Source organism: Heterocephalus glaber, unplaced genomic scaffold (genome assembly GCF_053883595.1).
Source record: "Heterocephalus glaber isolate CG9 unplaced genomic scaffold, H.glaber_assembly_v1.0 deba00001719, whole genome shotgun sequence".
Classification (NCBI taxonomy): domain Eukaryota; kingdom Metazoa; phylum Chordata; class Mammalia; order Rodentia; family Bathyergidae; genus Heterocephalus; species Heterocephalus glaber.
In genome coordinates this window covers 2,237,015-2,255,342 of record NW_028258432.1, presented here as the reverse complement: position 1 = coordinate 2,255,342, position 18,328 = coordinate 2,237,015, and the positions used below count along the sequence as shown (strand labels likewise).

General features: G+C 44.6%; 1 protein-coding gene and 1 pseudogene across 3 annotated transcripts in view; both read left to right on the top strand.

Moving 5' to 3' along the window:
• The window catches only part of Cryl1 (crystallin lambda 1), a 181,918-nt gene that overhangs the window by 29,348 nt on the left and 134,242 nt on the right, over window positions 1-18,328 (top strand). The window contains exon 3 of one of the 3 annotated variants that reach the window (XM_087199402.1): window positions 5,268-5,646. The exons of the other annotated variants lie outside the window; for them this stretch is intronic. The gene's annotated coding sequence lies outside the window, so the exon portion shown is untranslated. The remainder of the gene's footprint in view (window positions 1-5,267; window positions 5,647-18,328) is intronic. 3 annotated transcript variants of the gene reach the window in all.
• LOC110343924 (AMMECR1-like protein pseudogene) lies at window positions 10,843-13,053 on the top strand (annotated as a pseudogene).

Here is an 18,328-nt window from a genome sequence, read left to right as displayed (position 1 = left end):
GTCTAGTATCTAGTTTTAATTTGCTAATGATATATTAGCAAATCTTTATATTTTCCTTGATTATTTGTGTGTGTGTGTGTGTGTGTGTGTGTGCACGTGCACGCACGCGCTGAGGATTGAACCTAGGACCTTGTGCATGCTAAGCATACACTGTATCATGGAGCTATACCCCAGCCCCAAGTTCTTCTGTTTTTAAATTTAAAAATGTTTTTGACCAAAGGAGGAACCTTGAAAATTTTCCTTACGTACTATGACTCCTTGATGCATAAAAACTATTCAAATTCGGGATCCTTCAGTGATTCTTGTTCACCATTGTGCTGAGAGTACAATGAAACAGCCAAAACCAGGCATGGTGGAGCATGCCTGTAACCCTAACACTAGTGGAGTCTGAAGCAGGAGATTTACAGGCTAGGCTCAAACTTAGTGAGATCCTGTCTCAGTAATGGGGTTGAATCCCCATTACTGAGAAGAAAAAAAAACCAAAAGCCAAAAGCCATACAGTCCTTCCTGTTGTAATTTAGGAAAATATATGCTGGTACCTTTGAAAGACTACTGATTAAATATGAAAAAGAAACTGTGAGGCAAAGGATTTCCTCAGGTCAAGTAGAGTGTTTAAAAAAGGTATCAAGATAGGAAACATGGTGATACAAACAGTTTAACATTTGGCTTAATGGAGATTCTTTAAGGAGCACTAGAAAATAATGTATCGATAGTCAAAAAAACCTTTAGGGGGAATAAAACTGTAAAGAACTTTAAGGAATTCATGGTATTCCTAAATAAGAAAAATTATATTTAGAGTTGTCTCTCAGACTCTCCCTACATGATACCAAAATCTGCAAATCCTGAAGTCCTTTATATGAGTTGGCATCATATTTGTGTAGAACCCCTGCAGTCCTCCTGTATATTTCACATCTCCTGTAGAGTACCTATGTAAGTATTTATTGTATTGTTTAGAGATTAATGACGAGAAAAGTCTGTACTTATTAAGTACAGATGAAAAAAAAACTTTTTCATTTATTTTCCATCTGTAGTTGGTTGAATCTGAGGATACAGAAGCCATAGACAGGGAGAAATATCTGTACTTTGTTAAAATTCATCTTTTCCTCCCACATTAAGTAGATTATAGTAAGAGCTTTGCAAATGCACTTTGGAAATGGTTGGTAACAAGTCCATGCCTCACGCCCTTGGATGGTGACCCTGGCTTGTCAGCAGGCCTGGCCCTTGCCCTGGGTTTCTGGTGAAGGTGTTTGTGGCCAGCAGGTCAGATCTCAGCCACATCAGCCTCAGAGCTGGCTCAGTATTGGAGGAGAGGGCAGCTAGGGAAGTGGAGACCGCCAGTCTCTGATTAGGGAGCTGGCAAACTTTCTGTAAAGCCAGAGAGTAAATCTTGTAGGCTTTGGGGGTTATATGATCTCTGTCTGAACTTCTGGTGTTGAGTGAAAGCAGTCACACATAACCTGTAAACAAACAGGCATATCTGTGTTCCAGTAAAACTAGTTTATGGCATAATAACTGTGCCTTCATGTAATTCTCACGTATCTCACATTAATCTTTTAATATTTAAAGACCATTTAAAATTGTAAGACCACCCCTCTCTCACGGGCTGTAGAAGAATAGGTAGTGGGCCAGGTTTGGCCGTGGGCAAATGGGCTTTTCAATTCTATCATTGTTTCATCTTTTAATTTGTGAAACCAGCTCCAACTCAGCTTTTCATTCGGGTTTTTTTGGGGGTACCGGGGATGAACTCAGGACCTTGTGCTTGTGAGGCAGGCACTAGAACCACTGAGCTAAATCCCCAGCCCTCCAACTCAACTTTAAAAAGAGAAAACTTCAAGATTCCTAAATTGAAAAGTCCTTCATTTTATTTCTTGGGGTATTTGTATTTTAGGCCTTATTTTTGGATATATTATTAAAGGGTTTGGTTACTTTTTAAAGTCCTTTTAGGCACCAAGGAGTCCATGAGAGATTTCTTTTTCTATCTTTTTTTTTTTTTTTTGGCAGGGGGTGGCAGGTGCTAGTGATGGAACACAGAGCCTTAGGCATGATAAGTAAGTGCTCTGCCACTGAGCCACACCTCCAAATATATCTTTTTTCTTTTAAAAATGATGGGCCATGGATTTGGTTCAGTGGAACCACTGCCCGCCGTGTAAGCACAAGGTCCTGAGTTCAATCCCCGGTACCAAAAAATAAATAAAATAAAAATGAGATTAAAGGCTTTCCTGTTATTCTATTTTGCTTAATTAAGAGCTATCTCTTAGTATTATTAGTGCCTAGTTATATTGAACTTTTACTTACAAGTCTAAGATTTTTGAACCAGAGAAACCAAAACAATTTACTACTATTAGCAGCCATATTATAGAAGGAATAAATGTACGGAATTGTTTATGTAACTGAGATTTTTAAAAGGGTACACACAAAATTTTCCTCAAGGGCATTACCTTTATTCTCATAACCCACATGCATTTGAGCTGAATTAATGTAAATAGGCAGAACTGGTTATACTTCTTTGGCAGGAAGGAGGGATCTTAGGTATCCTGTGACCTACCACTTCATTCTTCCCATATATTGCTAGCAAAGCACGTGGAGCTGTATCATATTGTCCCACCACACATACAAGGCACACTAAATTCTTGGTCTTGAGGGACTTTTAAGTAAAACTACCTGCGTCCTTTCTTTTCTTTTTTTTTTTTTTTGGTATGGGGGATTGAACTCAAGACCTTGTCCTTGCAAGGAAGGCCCGGTGCCAGTGAGCTAAATTCCTGGCCCTGCCTTCCTTTCTTGAACCACAAGATGTTCAGATATGCCATTCCTATATAGAGAGATTAAGTTAAAAGCACAGATACCACGCCTTATTTTTGTGACTATTTTGGTCAGTGTGATAAATTTTTTTCAGCCAGGGAAGAGTTATTGCTGCTTCTCTCGGTAAGCACACTGTGTCAGGCAGCTGGTTAACAATGACTGTGTGTGTATTCAGTAGCCATATCACTAGATGTTTAGGAACCTAGGGCATAAAAGTTCCTGACCACCTTAGGCAATGCGAACATAAGGTGAGCTGGGTGTGTTGGCACATGTCTGTAATCCCAGCCACTTGGGAGTTTGGGACCGTGATTTTGAGGCGAGCCTGGATGACTTAGTGAGACCCTGTTTCAACATAAAAACTATAAAGGGCTGGGGATGTAGTTCAGTGGTGCAGTATCCCTGGGTTCAGTTCTTAGTACCACACACACAAAAAATAGACCCTGGAACCACAGGTATTGTAGTACTGAACCCTGTATATACAGTTTCCCTCCCATATACTCATATGTACGATAAAGTTTCATTTATAAATTAAGACAAGTAAGACATTAACAACAATAGTAGAAGAATATTGTAATAAGAGTAAAAGTTAGGAGAATGTAGTCTCTTTGCAAAGCGTGAAGACAAGTATTGATATTTTTGGATTGTTGACTGCAAGGAACTGAAATCACAGAAAGCAGAACCTTGGACACAGGAAGACTGCTGTGTCCAAAATGTATCCTTGGGATGAAGCGACTGCTGGGTCAGAAGCGTGCGTGGCCAGTGGGCATCCTTCCTAACACTGCTCTGTGGTCTCCATCTACTGCTTTAGGTTTGGGGACCCTGAGGTCGGAGACTGCGTCACAGTCTCAGTAACCCTCACTGTTGGATGCCATATGATTTCTGGACTAGGCATTACAGATGCAGAAATAGGCACCGGGCATCCTTCTTGTCCCCTGAGCCTGGAATAGAAGAGTACTACCTCAGTAATTGTTTTAACTGAAACGCAAGAAAGTTCTGTAGAGTCTGAAAGGTAATTCTCCTGGCCATATGTTCATAGGGCCCTATGTTCCTGTGATCTGACCCACCCTTGCAGTTTGTTTCACTTCCCATATTCTAATTCTGTTTGACATTTCACAGCAGAAAATATGTAGTTGAAATTTTAGTACTTCTCATAGAAAAATCCTGTATATGTTGACTGCTAATTTTTTTCAGTATTTGTGACTGGATCCAGGGCCTTGCACATAGTAGGCAAGTTCTCCACCACTGAGCAACACAGCCAGCCCTTTTCAGTATTTGGAGGCAGGGTCTCACTAAGTTGCCTATGTGGGACTCGAACTTGAGATCTTTTTGGCTCAGCCTCCCGAGTAGCTGGGATTATAGTAGAAATTATATCTTGATTCTGAACTTTTAAAAAGTGAATATAAACTGGGTGAAGTTGATGTTTTAAAATATTAGGGCCAGGCATGGTGGTGCATGCCTGTAATTCCAACACTCTGGCGGCTGTGACAGGAGAATCACTGCAAGTTCGAGGCCAGCTTAGGCCACATAGTGAGTTCAAGGCCAGCTTGAATTACACTGCAAGACTTTGTCTCAAAAACAAAACAAAACAAAACAAATTTAAGACATTAGGAGATTAAAGAAATTATCCTTACAACTCATGTTATGTCAAAGAATCTCAGGGAATCAACAAAATAAAAAAGCTGTCATTCAAGACTAATCTTTTTCTAGCAGAGCAGTACAATGAGAAACTTAAAACTTAGTATGTTTACATCTCATACTAAAAGGGCAGTTTTGCCTGTGGAAGCCCTGTTAGCAGGTGCTTTTCTGCTCTTTTTGTTCCCTATCAAGTGCCCAATGTTTGGCATGTATTACGTCTTAAGTTATTCTCAGATGACAAAAAGAGGCATTTAAAAAAGAAAAACTGAAATCAAGTGAACAAAATTGTAACATGATGCATAGACCTGGATTCGGAGCTGGTCTTGTTTCCATTTATTGGGTAGGCCATCCTAGCCCTCACGGGACCAGGACATTCTGACAGAGACCTTGTGAATGTCTCGGTGACCAGCCACCCCACCCCAGGGATGAACAAGCTGCCATGTCTGGCTTGAGTCCCAATCTGAAATCATCATCTCTGGTGTCCCTGCTGCCATCCCAGTTTCTCTCCTACCATGTTTCGACTAGCTGGAAATGGTCACTCTGGTACTCATCTGTTTGACAATGACTCAGCTTTTTAAATTGGCTGGGAGTTAATAAACCACCAGATGTGATCTCTGATATAAGGTAGCTGCCCTGTACTTCGTCTCTTAAGTAACTGAACTGGCCCCTGAACTCTGATGTTGCCAGTGACCACGTCTCTTGTTTTTAACTTGTCACCTTCCTTTCTGCCCTGGCCTAAATTTTGTCTTGAACTCTGTTTTGATCTGGATGCTGCTGACTTAATTCTGTTCTGCTTTGAAACTTACTTTGTTTTCCCACATATCTTTCACCAGAGTAACTGGAACAATGGACTATAAAATGGTGACAGATCACTCCCCTCTCTGTCTGCTGTCCCCTTGGCAATGTGATTTTGCTGCTTTTAGCCACAACCTTGCCCTGGCCGTGGACTTGCACTGGCTAGTGGGACATTAATCAGAGTGACTCTTCAGGAACTGGAAAAGTGAGATCCCCTTACCTGCTGTTGGAAACTTCCTCCCACCTCTGTCTAGCCAGCCAGAGACATGAGCTCAGCTGCTGGCCAGCACCAACCAACATGAATTACTAGACAAATAAGCGAAGGCCCCAAACAACTGCCCTCTGACTGCAGCCACATGAGTGAGTCCTGCTGAACCCAGCCAAGTTTACCAGCCCTCAGGACTGTGACTAGGAATGGTAGGTAACTGATACAAGGATCCTTGGCTGGACTTCTAGGGTTTGGAACCACCACTGTGTTCTAAGGTTTGGGGTTTTCTGGATTTTCTTTCTACAGCTTTTGTTTCACTGGGGGCATTCCACTTCTGTAGAAAGTCAAATGGAGCTTTCAGTCCCAATTCTTGTCTTAAAGGAACATGCAATAAATAAAGTTTTATTGAGACACACCCAGTTCCGAGAAGTAGATCAGTGACATGTAAGTAATAATAAACATACTGTCAGATTTTAGGAGAAGTGGAACAGTTTAAGCCACACTGATTGTGGAAAGGGCGGATCATGGAAAAGGCCATGTTTTAACATAGACTTTGTAGTTAGGGTGAAGAAAACATGCCAGGTGAAAGAAAAATAAATCAATTGTATTTCTATACATTGGTAACACACAATTAGAAAATGTAATAAAAAGTTTACTACAATTAACAACAAAAGTAAATAGGCATAAATATAAGGAAAATGCAGAAGACATTCATGGAGAATTTTCTTCGGATTTATGGAAGGACAGACAGATACCCCCTTCTCGGGCAAGAGCCAGACATTAGTAGTTTGATTACCTGGAAGTAGGGTGCAGCAGCTGATGACTGGATTGGGGAGTTTAGGAGTAACATGAAGTTGTGTGGTCAGAAGTTCAGGCGGTGGTCACGGGTTTGGCTGGTCATTCAACCCGACCGATCTGTGTGTTCACAGATTCTGCTGTCACTTGGCTGTCATTAGGACAGTTCAAATCATTGCTTCATTTCCTTTATTTATCTTTCTTCACAAACAGAAATAGATTTGCCTTATCTGATTTGTGAAAGGCTTTTTTTTTTCTTCAAAGAGAATTTTAATGTGAAAAGCAGCAGCAGAGATTTGGCCTTCACAAGAGTCTAACAAGAGTGTCCCAGCCTTTTCAACAGAATATACTATACATAAGGGAAAACACTTCAGCTTCATCCGGTAAAAACAGATTCTGTGGTCAGCTTACAGGCATCTCATCTAGTTGGATTTCTAGTGTATTTGAGTTAAGCTAATTCCTGAATACATGCTTCATAGAGTATGACCAGTGACACTGTTTCCAAAGGACCCTGCTTCATATTACTTTATTTTGAAGCCAGAGTTCTCAGATCTTATATTGAAAAAAGTTGAACTGTTTGAATTATGTGAACTAGTCATAGAAACATCCTGAATTGGATTTTGGAGAGGAGGCAGGGAACAACCTTTAGCCAAGGAGTAAAAACAAATTGCTCCCTAAGGACTTTCACACAAATGTGGCCTGTGGAAAAATGTGAAAGTCTTACTACTAATTTGTAAATGCTTGTGGGGCCCGGGTAGGGGGCTGAGAATCCTTGGCTTTCACTAGATGCTAGGTTTAGGAATGACTTCCGCTGAACGCTTTGAGGACATATGCTTCTGTCCCAGCCTTTTGTACTTCCGTGCATATTGCTTAGGTGGTATTAAGGATGTGGGCTTGAGAATGGAATGGATCCTGCCTCATCTCATTGCCTGTGTCATAGTCTGTATTGTGATTCTGTATCAAAATACCTGAGAATGGATCCTTTAATAAAGAAAGGTTTATTTAGCTCACAGTTTTAGAATTGAAAGTTCAACATTTGGTTGACCCCTGTGCTCTGGCTTGGGTGAAGGCCTGTAGCTATGCCACAAATGGCAGAGCATGTCACATGGTGGGCAGGAGAGGGGCTGTGTCACATGGCAAGACAAGAAGTGGGAAACTGGAGAGGAGCCAGGCTTGCTCTTTTGCAACTGGCTCCCATGGGAACTGATCCTGCAAGACCTAGCCCACTCTTGACACAGCATTAATTACTTCCTGTAGGTGCTCATGACCCTGTCACCCCCCTGCAAGCCCCACCTCTTACAGGTCCCACCACCCAAGTACCACCACACTGGAGGTCAGGCTTCCAGCCCATGCCTTTTGGGGAGCAACCGAGTCTCCCTGTGAGGTGTCTGACAGTGACACACGAGATCTCACAGTAGTACTTCTATTAACTGGGCTTGAAATGGCGCTCAGAGGGCAGGCAGACCAAGGAAAAGAGCGCCACTCAGAGAATTGAAGGGAAAGGCAGGTTTATTTGCTAGCTAGTGGGCCCAACAGAAGTCACCTTCCAGAGTCTGGGCCCCATTTCTAAGTTTGTTCTCATATTTATCATTCTTTAGTCAGGGCAGGGGAACAAGCAGAATTTTGTAGAAGCAGAACTAAGCAAAGGGTAGGGAGGTGGAGGTAATGTTGCTTCTTACAGTTTACCTCTAAGACCTAGGGAGGTGGGCAGCTCTGTTTCCGCAGTTCATCTTCCAGGAACAATGACCTTCATGGGTTTAGCAGGAGGGGCAAGCCTTAGACTGTCAGCCTTGAGACCGTCAGTCTCGGCCAAGCCTTGAGACTGTCAGTCTCTGCTCTGTCTTTTGTTTTTCCCATTTCAGGCTGGTGCCTGAGACTTTAAACTTTCATAGAATTGATTACCTGAGGCTTCTGCGGTCCTCTTCTCTGGGTTTCCCCTGCCCTTCTAACCTCAGTGTTCCCACCTGCAGGGAGAAGTCAGGGTGCCCAAAATAGGAAAAGGGAGAAGGTAAGAGGGTGCAGCCCCTGCCAGTGGTCAGATCCACCACCCTCCTGTAGTTCGGATAGAGGCTGTTTTCGCTAAGTTCCACACCTTACTTAGAGGTCTTCAGGTTCTGAGGGCTGGGGTTGCTGGGCAGGTAGTGGATATGAAGAATTTGGTGGAATGGAGCCCTGGACAAACTGCAGATAGTCTTTGGTGGAAGACCTTCATGACATAAAAAATACTGTGCTGCCAAACGAAGTCTGGAGCTGCTTTTTAAAAATTCTGTCTTTGTCTGCCATTTCAAATATTGTAGTATGATTTGTTTCTGCTGTGCCCCTGTAGTATATGGGCCTCACTGTTGGACAGGTGTTCCCGTTCTCTGCTTTGGCTTTGGAATAGTGTAATGAAGTTGTGGAACATCCACTTTTCTGCCCTTGTGTAGACAGAGAGATCCATGAGGCCCTCAGCATGTGGGATGAAATCATGGGCGTCATCTTGAAAGCAAGTGGCACAGCACATTCAGCTTCTGAGAAAGAGATGCCAGCCTTTCTCTTTCTCACTGACCTCTGTGTTCTAGAATTTCTGTGGCTCCCTTGAACTTAATCTTATTCAGTGCTCCACGTCTGCCCCCTTGTCCCTATATAGCTGTCTCAGATCCTCAGGACTTAGGGGTAGGTGGGAGGTGACCGTCCCGAAATTCCCTTGGGAGTTCATGATAGGGGTACTGAGCTTCATAAAAGAAATGTAAGCTTTGACCTTTATTCATGGGAGCTTGCATTTTATGCCAAGACGTAATGTAGATAAAAAGCAGGGAGTAAAGTATGAAAGGAAATCAGGGGAGCAGAGTGAGTGAGGTCAGTGTAGCTCAGGGATCAGATCACAGGCATTAGAGTCAGATCTGATGTGACCCTTATTACTGTGTCTCCCTTTCTTCCTCTGGAATATTGTACTGATCAGCTCAGTGTTCCTATTAGGAAATGTCTGAGATACTTAACTTTTGAGAGAAAACGTACTTTGGAGTTTGAGTACACGATTGAGTGGCCCCAGTCTTTGGGCCTGTGAGATACCAGATGGCAGCAGCAGGGAGTGTGTGGTGAGGAAAGCTGCTGACGTCAGAAGGCTGGGGGCGGAAGAGAAGAAGAAGCTGTCCCGCAGCTCCCTCCAAGGCCGCGCGGCCGGGGACTTACTGAGCCCCACGTGGCCCTGCTCGTCAGGGTTGCACCACCTTCCACTGGCATCATCCTGGGGACCCAGCCTTTGACACGTCAACATTTGGGGGACACTCCACATCTAAACGATAGCAGAAATGGAAACGTAATAGTGCCTTCCTCCTAAGGTCACTTGAGAATTAAGTAAGATAACACCTTCAGAGTGCTGAGTTCTTGATCTATGCCCACTTCAGTTCCCAGGTGTGCAGGGAGTAGGAAGAGGGTGTCAGCCTTGAAGAGATGAATTTTGATTGGGTACTGATGTTTGTGTGATGTTCACATTGCCTCACAGGTAAAAAAGAAGGATAGATAGACGTGAGCAGGAGACTAGGAAGCAGCATGGCTTATTTGGGCGATCAGAAGAGCACCTGGTTGGAAGGAGCACACACCTCCAGGCAGCATTAGGAAGGACTGTGCTAAGAAAGTAGGCTGGAGTCACCGGAAGGAGACTGTGACTTCTTATCTGCTGTGGCCTGAATGATGGTGCCCCATTCAAAACTCAGGTTGGAACTTAGCTCCCAAGGCAACAGCATTGAGTGGTGGGACATCATGGCATCAGCGCCCTTACACAAGGGCCCAAGACTGGAGGAGCACTCTTAGGGCACTTCCCCTTTTCCACATGTGAGAACACATCTCAAAAGCGTTCACTTTACCCTGGAAATGCTTACTCATTTGAAAGATTATTTTGCCAGGTAAGCACCATGCTTGGTCTAAGTGATGTGAAACCTGTGATCCCTTTTGTGTAGGCTGATAGCATGATGTGGAATCTTATAGGAAACATAGGTAGACTGGAAGAGAGATAGAAGCCACCACTTAGAGGTATAGGGTAAGATGCTGCAGATGGCAGCAGTGAAGATAAAGAGCAGCATCGAAGACCCTGGCCAAGAATCTCGATCTTCGGCAAGGCAATACAACACAAGGTGAAAGAAAGACGTAGAAACAAGACTTAAACAGAAAGTGAGGACCTGGGATGGACCACCTTGCATGTGGTGAGAACCCCAAGCAACCAGGACCATCGGTATTTTTTGATTGCACAAGCATGGGTAAGAATAGGGTGGGGGGGATTCATGTGGCTTCCAGTGATATCAGCTGACACTAGTAAGGCTCTGTTCCTCTTGCGAAAGGAACAGAACTGACCAAAAGCCAGTAGTGGTTAACTAGTAAGTCACTGAAACAGTTAAGGGAGGATTAGCTCTATGAATAGAATGTGGTTTGGAGCCATATGGTCCTCAGCTCAACTGTGATATTGTCTCACTTAGGAGCCCTGCAACTTCACAGACCGAGAGACGGGAGACTTAGGTCCCTCACAGCCAATGGCGGGGGTGGGGGAATGGGGTTGGGGAGTGGGGATTAGGGGTTGGGTGGGGGGTATGTTAGCTCATGTACTATTCAGCATGCTCCTGTGAGTCTTGCAGGCCTAAGTCCGGTTCTGAATTCCAAATGCAATGTGGCCAATTATAAGGAAAGAATGCCTGCTCCATGTTACAGCCTGCTCTGACTTTGGTCAGGAGGGTCTGCCACAAAGTAGGGATAGATGGAAGTGCCACCTTGAAGGAGGAGTAACTAGGTAGCGATAAGACAAGGAAGGTGTCAGGATGCAGTGTAGGTTTTAATCGGGGTGCCTAGGAGTTTGGTGCTAGCAGTGATACAACTTGAGATGTTAGGAGGAGTGTCTGATTGGCTAAGAAAGTACTTAGGTTTGGGCACCTGCGTATGGGTTGTACTTTACTGTTTGGGTGTCTGATTTTTTTGTTGTGTTGAAAACTGGAGTTTAAAATAATACAATGTTGCCACATTAATGTTGCCCTCCTCCCGATGGTCATCATTGGTGCTATATGCTTTTTAATCATTTTCCTAGATTACCTCACTGCCTCGGGTGGCTGCTGGGATACCGGAGGAGTCGGGTCCCGGCTGGACTCAGTCCTCCAGCCGCCCGGGGAATACCTCTAGTTCTTCCTGCCTCCTCCGCCCGCCGGTCCCCTTCGCCCGGCCCGGTCTGCGCCGCGCATCTGGCCCACCGGCGGGCCTGCTTTTCTCGGGAGCCCCCACCCAGGCGCATGGCTCCATGAAGCAGGAGGAGGAGGAGGCAGAGCTCAAGAGGTCCTGTCCGCTCCGGCCGCATCTGGGCCAGGAGAAAAGGTTCTGTAGCGTTCCAGACCAAGGGCACCGAATCAGGATGGGAAAAAGACGTTGTGTTCCTCCACTCGAGCCCAAGTTGGAGGCAGGCTGTTGGGGGTCAAGAAGCCCAAATTATCTGGAAGTGGAACGCACAGTCACGGGAACCAGGCCACTACTGTCCCGGGCTCTAGTTCAGGACCTCTTCAAAACCTCCAGCATGTGGACAGCAGCAGTGGACGGGAGAATGTGTCGGACCTAACTCTGGGACCTGGAAACTCTCCTATCACATGAATGAATCCCGCATCGGGAGCGCTGAGCCCTCTCCCCCGGCCCAGTGGAACTGCCAGTACCACTGAGAATTTGGTGGTGACTGCAGAGATGTGCTGCTACTGCTTTGATGTACTCTACTGTCACCTGTATGGCTTCCCACAGCCTCGACTTCCTGGATTCACCAGTGACCCCTATCCTGTCTTTGTGATGTGGAAGACAGGGTGGGACAAGCGGCTTCGTGGCTGCATCGGGACCTTCTCAGCCATGAATCTTCATTCAGGACTCAGGGAATACACGTTAACCAGTGCACTTAAGGACAGCCGATTTCCCCCCTTGACCCGAGAGGAGCTGCCTAAACTTTTCTGTTCTGTCTCCCTCCTTACTAACTTTGAGGATGCCAGTGATTACCTGGACTGGGAGGTAGGGGTCCATGGGATTCGAATTGAATTTATCAAGGAAAAAGGCGTCAAACGCACAGCCACGTATTTACCTGAGGTTGCTAAGGAACAAGACTGGGATCAGATCCAGACAATAGACTCCTTACTCAGGAAAGGTGGCTTTAAGGCTCCACTTACCAGTTAATTCAGAAAAACAATCAAACTCACCAGGAATAATTACCTTGCAGTGGAGGAGTGATTACAGTGGGAAAGAGACGGCTCTGGGTACCGAAGTGAGAAGGTGACAGTCAGCTATGCAGAGTATATTACTTCTCGACAGCACTGTTTCCAGAATGGCACTCTTCATGCCCTGCCCCTCTACAATTATTACGCCTGACACACGGCTGCATGACCAGTCCCACCCCCCTGTGGCCACCAATGGCTCTGACATCATTGGAGCAGATGCCTCCTCTTCCTGGTCCAGTTACTTCTATTCCTGCACCATTTTATGATGCCAGCTTCCCTTGGCAAGGCTGCCTCCCACTGACTGAGGGTTGTGGGGTTGCACTGAATGAAGCAGGACTTGAGGGTCCAAGCCTTATCTCAGCCTTTCCTCAGTATGGGGTTCCGTTGGACAGGGCTTCTCCATGACTAGTGAGAATCACTGTGTGGGTGCTGAAGACCTTGGTCTGGTGATTTGCCACGTGTGGTGGCCACACACTGGGATTAGAGTTGATGATCCATGGAGGTTTACCACCCCCCCCCCCTCAGCCTCCCAGATCAAATAGGTGTTCCCCTGGTAGTCTGGGCAACGGAGACCAACAAGAAACATTTTTAGGTTGTTTTAAATTCCTTTTTTTAAACTTCCAGTTTATTGCATACCAAGAGTTGATCACAACCTTCATGCTTCATAAGTGGACGCCATGTCAGGGTTGAGCGTGGGCACCATGAGTCCTCTGAGGCTCTTGGACAGAGACCCACACCAAGACCGGAAGCCCTTCAGATGGCGTTGCAGATTTCATTGCTCAATAAGCTGCGAAGGTTAAAATTCTCACCCCACTCTCAGTTGGACCGTCTGGCACTCTTCCTGCAAGAAAGTCTCCTGCTGTTACATGGAGCTCTGTGGTGTGGCCTGCGGAGGAATGGAGTGGAGATGCCCGTGGGAGGTCCTGGTGTCATCGCTATGTGAGGTGTGAAAGGAGAGAGCTCTTCCTCACCCCCGGCTACCTCACTCCCACTGGGAGCAGCGCCTATATAGCTGGATCTGGGTTCTCAGAAGCACAGGTGTGCAAATGGGTGGCTGGGATGGGCTCATTGTCACTGAGAATCCAGGGTCTCTGAGCTGGTTTTCTTTTCAGGCAAACATCCTGAGGGACCTTTAAGCACGCAAGTTCATTTTTCTAGTTTGCCTAAAGTAGGAAGACTGTTGATGTTTCTGTCCTTTTATAAGACTCTAGAGCAAAGCTGTGTAATTCAACAAGGTGAATCTTTATCTTGCCTACCATGCTGGGAGTTTTAACCCCACCATGGCATATTTCCAAATTGTACTTTTTCCTCTGGGTCACTTAAACTTTAATGTGACTTTTCCCTTCTCCTTGTTTGCTGATTTCCAGATAGCTGTCATTTAGTTTTTCTGTCTTGCCTCTTCACTCATTTGGTGGCAAAGTTCATAGAACTCGGGGATTTGGCAGAGGCTTTGAAAGCACTGTCTCAAAGGCACTGCTAGAGTGACTCACAGGAAGAGGTGGCCAGCTGAAGAGAGGGTGACCCTGAGGACAATACACTGGTTCCCACAACATGCTTAGGGAACTCTTGAAGTGGATCAGGTGTCAGCCCAGTGAACACGTATTTTCATTTAATTTATTTTTTAGTTTATATGTTGATGATGTGGCTTTCTAAAATGGGCATATATTCAAGTTTAAAGATCCTTTGAGCTTTCTTCTGCCAGGAAGTGAGGAGGCAAAGTGGGACACAATCTAAGAAGGCGTTGCCCTCCAGTTTCTGGGAAGGAATCAGTCAGGGAGAGCAGGTTTGTGCTGCTGGCAAGGACCTGGGGTACATGGGAAGACTTGGATGACATCAGGGTGCCCAAGCTGTGCCCCCCTCATTTCTGTGCTGGGTTGCCATGGCCTGCCATGATCCCCTTGCAGTGTAGATGAAGGTGAAGGGGTCGTCTCATTATGACCTGCTCCTGAGGATAATGTCCTGTTACAGATGTGACAACAGATACTCTTAGGTGCCATGGATTGATGTCAGGGTGGTCAGTTCTGGACTAAGCCACCCGCCTCCAATTTGTACAACAGTATTGATACCTAGGGCTACACTGATTACTGTTCAAGCGTTCTATGTTAAAAGTTGTGTTTGATTTCTAAAGATTTTAAAAAGCAAAAATATTGGTGCTAAACTTTCACCCCTGAGCACGCTGAGACTGGTCATGCAAGCATTTACAATGCCATGCTCCTCAAGCCTATTTTTCTTGTAGAAATGTTGCCCTATTTGTCTTCCCTGATGTATAGTATGTATTTTATTTTATTTTATTGAGGGTGGGGTAGGATACCTGCCATTTAAGAAAATAAAAAATTTAAACCCCCCAAATGGGGGAGTAAATCAGTGCACAAGAATAGGGCTGGTGAAGCCCAGCATCACACTGAAGCAGGCTCAGTGGTTTTGGAGCGAAGAAGCCTTACTCCCTGCACATTCCCTCATGCTCCCAGCAAGTCCAGCAGTGGAGATGTGTGAGCTCCTCTTGCCTTGTCAAGGGAGTTCAGAAGTCAGCCAAGGGAAACTACATGGGCCCTGTCAGAGTCCATCCTGAGCAGGGCGTAGTCAGGAAGCGGTCTGGAAGTGTGTGGTCACAGGGGCCTCATGGACACGTGGGACTGGTGGCTCAGGAAAAATGCTGAGTCTTGGGTCAGCCACGCAGCAGCTTTGCATCGCGAGGTGACTGACCCAAGACTCCGCATTCCACTTGCTTGACCAAAGCAGTAACAAGGGTGGCCGGTACATGCAAACAAGTGGGAAGTGGAGAGAAGGGGTGCTTCCTGCCCACTGTTTCTTCCATCCTTGGACCACTGAATAGCAGGTAACCACTGTTGTAAGGAACCAGCCCAACTTCCTGGCTCGGTTTGGAGTTTGTTTCATCCCTAGCTGTGAGTGCCTTTTGGTCTGGAAAGTTGACTTGTCTCTTAATACCCACAGCTAGGACATTTTTCCTGTAATTATGAATTGTCCTTGTTTTACTTTAAAAGAGAGTGTCTTTGATTACTAGAGTTTGTCAGTGTTGGATTATTTCCACTGTGAGGTTCTTAAACTTTTTTGCTTCATAATATTGAAACAGCTCATGTTAGATACCCTTTCCACATGAAAGGTTTGTACTTAAAGCATTATATATATTTTACTGTTTATAATAAAAACCATCTATACATGGGGGCCGGGGATTTAGCTCAGTGGTTCCGCTGCCTGCTGCGCAAGCTCAAGGACCCAAGTTCGATCCCCGGTACCAAAAAAAAAAAAAAAAAAAAAAAAACACACCCATCTATACAAAAGAAGTCCTGGGTGTTAATTTTAATATTTTGCACAAGATCTGTTTTCCATATGTTAACATCTACAATTTCACTAACTGTTGATGTTGTTTTCTATCGAGATTTCTGGAGCCTAGGGATCTACTTGTTTTTGATTATTTTTGTTCTTATTTCCCTGAAGCAAGAGACTGTATGGCCTTCAGTGCAAAGATTTCAGACCAATTCTTTGTATTACACTTGGTTGCCTCTTGGCTATATAACTTCTTGAGTGCAAATCATTGAACTCTTTAATGAAGTATTGTAGAGAATAAATCATAATGGGTAAAAAAAAAATAGTTTTCCTAGACTGATTCTGCAAAGTGTATATTCTTGTTAGTGTGTGGCCCTGAAAGCTCTCCTTGCTTCGTTCTGTGTTCATCTTATAATTATACAGAGTTCCTGAAAAGCCTGGAACACGTGAGCCTTGTCTCTGTAGAGGTCGCTGCAGTTGTATGTAGGTAGGAGTCCTGGCTCCCGTGGGCAGTCTGCAGCTCTGCCTTGGCCTCTGCTTCCTGCTGGTTCACAGCCTGTCTCAGCTCTCATGGATGCGTACAGCCCTGAGGGATGTGGCCTTCTCAGTGCTCCAAAGCATATCAAAGCTTTTCAGAGCTCACTATAACATCCCATTTCTCCCTCCTCCCTCCCTCCTTCCTTCCCTTCCATTTCTTGAAGGGGTGGGGGTGGGGGTGGGGTTCTTGTCAGCCCCAGCTCGGCCAGCTGTGATGTTAAACAGTTGTCACTGGCTGTCATTTGTGACAGACACTGTGGGATCGGCCCATTCAGGCAGTCTGAGCTCCAGTTGTGCCAAATAAAGACTGGCCCCATGAGTCCAGCTTTTCTGTGGACTTGCTAGATCACAGCCACGGTGTTCTGGAGAAAGGGCTTTGCAGGAATTCCACCTGGGAACTGCCCCCTCTGGAGGCTGCTGGGTCACTGATTTTCAAGCCTACAAGTAGGGCCAGAGAGAAGAGGATAAGGGCAAATGTGGCTGTGACAAGTTAGAGACCCACACATCTGTTCTATTGAGCGCCAGCCATTTTGCTTTCTTTTCTTTGTTTCTTTTTTTTTTTTTTTACCTTTACATGATACATCCTGGTTGTTATTTTTTTTTTTGCACTTTATTAAATTCTTTTATTGGTACATTGTAGGTATACAACACAACTACATTTCTCACTGGGAATTGTACCTTTACATAATGCATCTTGGTTCTTATTTTTTCCCCATTCCTAGCCCACCCTTCACGCCCTCCACCCTTCCCTATTTACAAAGACTTTATTTCCATTTTTTCCATTTCTCATCATTTTTTCCTTTCCCTTCTTTCCTTTCCCCTGCCCCTCCCACTACCCTTACCCCTTTGGACCTTTTCTTCCTATTTTGCATTATCAATTATTCATTCTAGTAATTGGTACATTTTAGGTATACAATATAATGACATTCATCATTAGAAATTTGCACCTTTACCATAATCTCTCTTGGTTCTTATTTTTCACCCTTGCCCAGCCCTCCCTTCAACCCCTCCAGTCCTCCCTATTTACAAAGCTTTTGTTCCTATTTTTCCATTTTCTCATATTAATCCCATTCCCTTCTTTCCTTTCCCCTAGCCCTCCCACTTCCTTCCCCTTTGCCCCTTTTCTTCCTATTTCACATTACCTATTATACATTTAGTCCTTATTTACACTTTCAGTTTCTCACACCAGAGAAACTATTCGGTATTTACGCATGTGTGTCCTATTTATTTCACTTAAGAGTATCGCCTCAATGTGCATCCACTTAGCTATAAATGTCTCTAATTTCTCATTTTTTATGGCTGAGTAATACTCCATTTTATATTAAAAAAAAAAACACATTTTCTTTATCCAGTCTCCAGTTGATGGGTATTTGGGCTGATTCCAAGTTTTAGCTGTCACAAACTGCACTGCTATGAACATGGGTGCACATATATCACTGTGGTATGATTCTTTTAATTGTTTGGGAAAGATCCCCAGCAGTGGAATAGCGGGGTCAAATGGGATTTCCAGTCCTAGTTCTTTGAGGTATCTCCATACTGATTTCCACAGTGGTTGCACCAGTCTACACTCCCACCAGCAGTGGAGCAGGGTTCCTCCTTCCCCACAGCCCCATCAGCATTTGTTATTGGTTGATTTCATGATAGCAGCCATTCTTTCTGGAGTGAAGTGGAATCTCAGCATTGTTTTCATTTGCATTTCTCGAATGACCAGTGATGTTGAACATTTTTTCATGTATTTATTTGCTATTTCTACTCCTTTGTCTGAGAAATGTCTGTTCATTTCAGATGCCCATTTTTGGATTGGGTCTTTAAATTTGGGAGGTCTGATCTTTTTAAGTTCTTTATAGATTCAAGATAATAGACCTTTGTCTGAGGAAGAGCAGGTGAAGATTTTTTCTCAGATTGTGGGTTGCCTCTTCACACTGCTGGTGGTTTCTCTTGCTGTGCAGAAGCCTTTTAATAAGAAGAGATCCCACTTGTTGATTGTGCAGTTCACGGGCAACTGAGGTTTTGTTCATAAAATCTTTTCCTACACTGATGTCTTCAAGGGTTCTACCTAACTTCTGTTCCA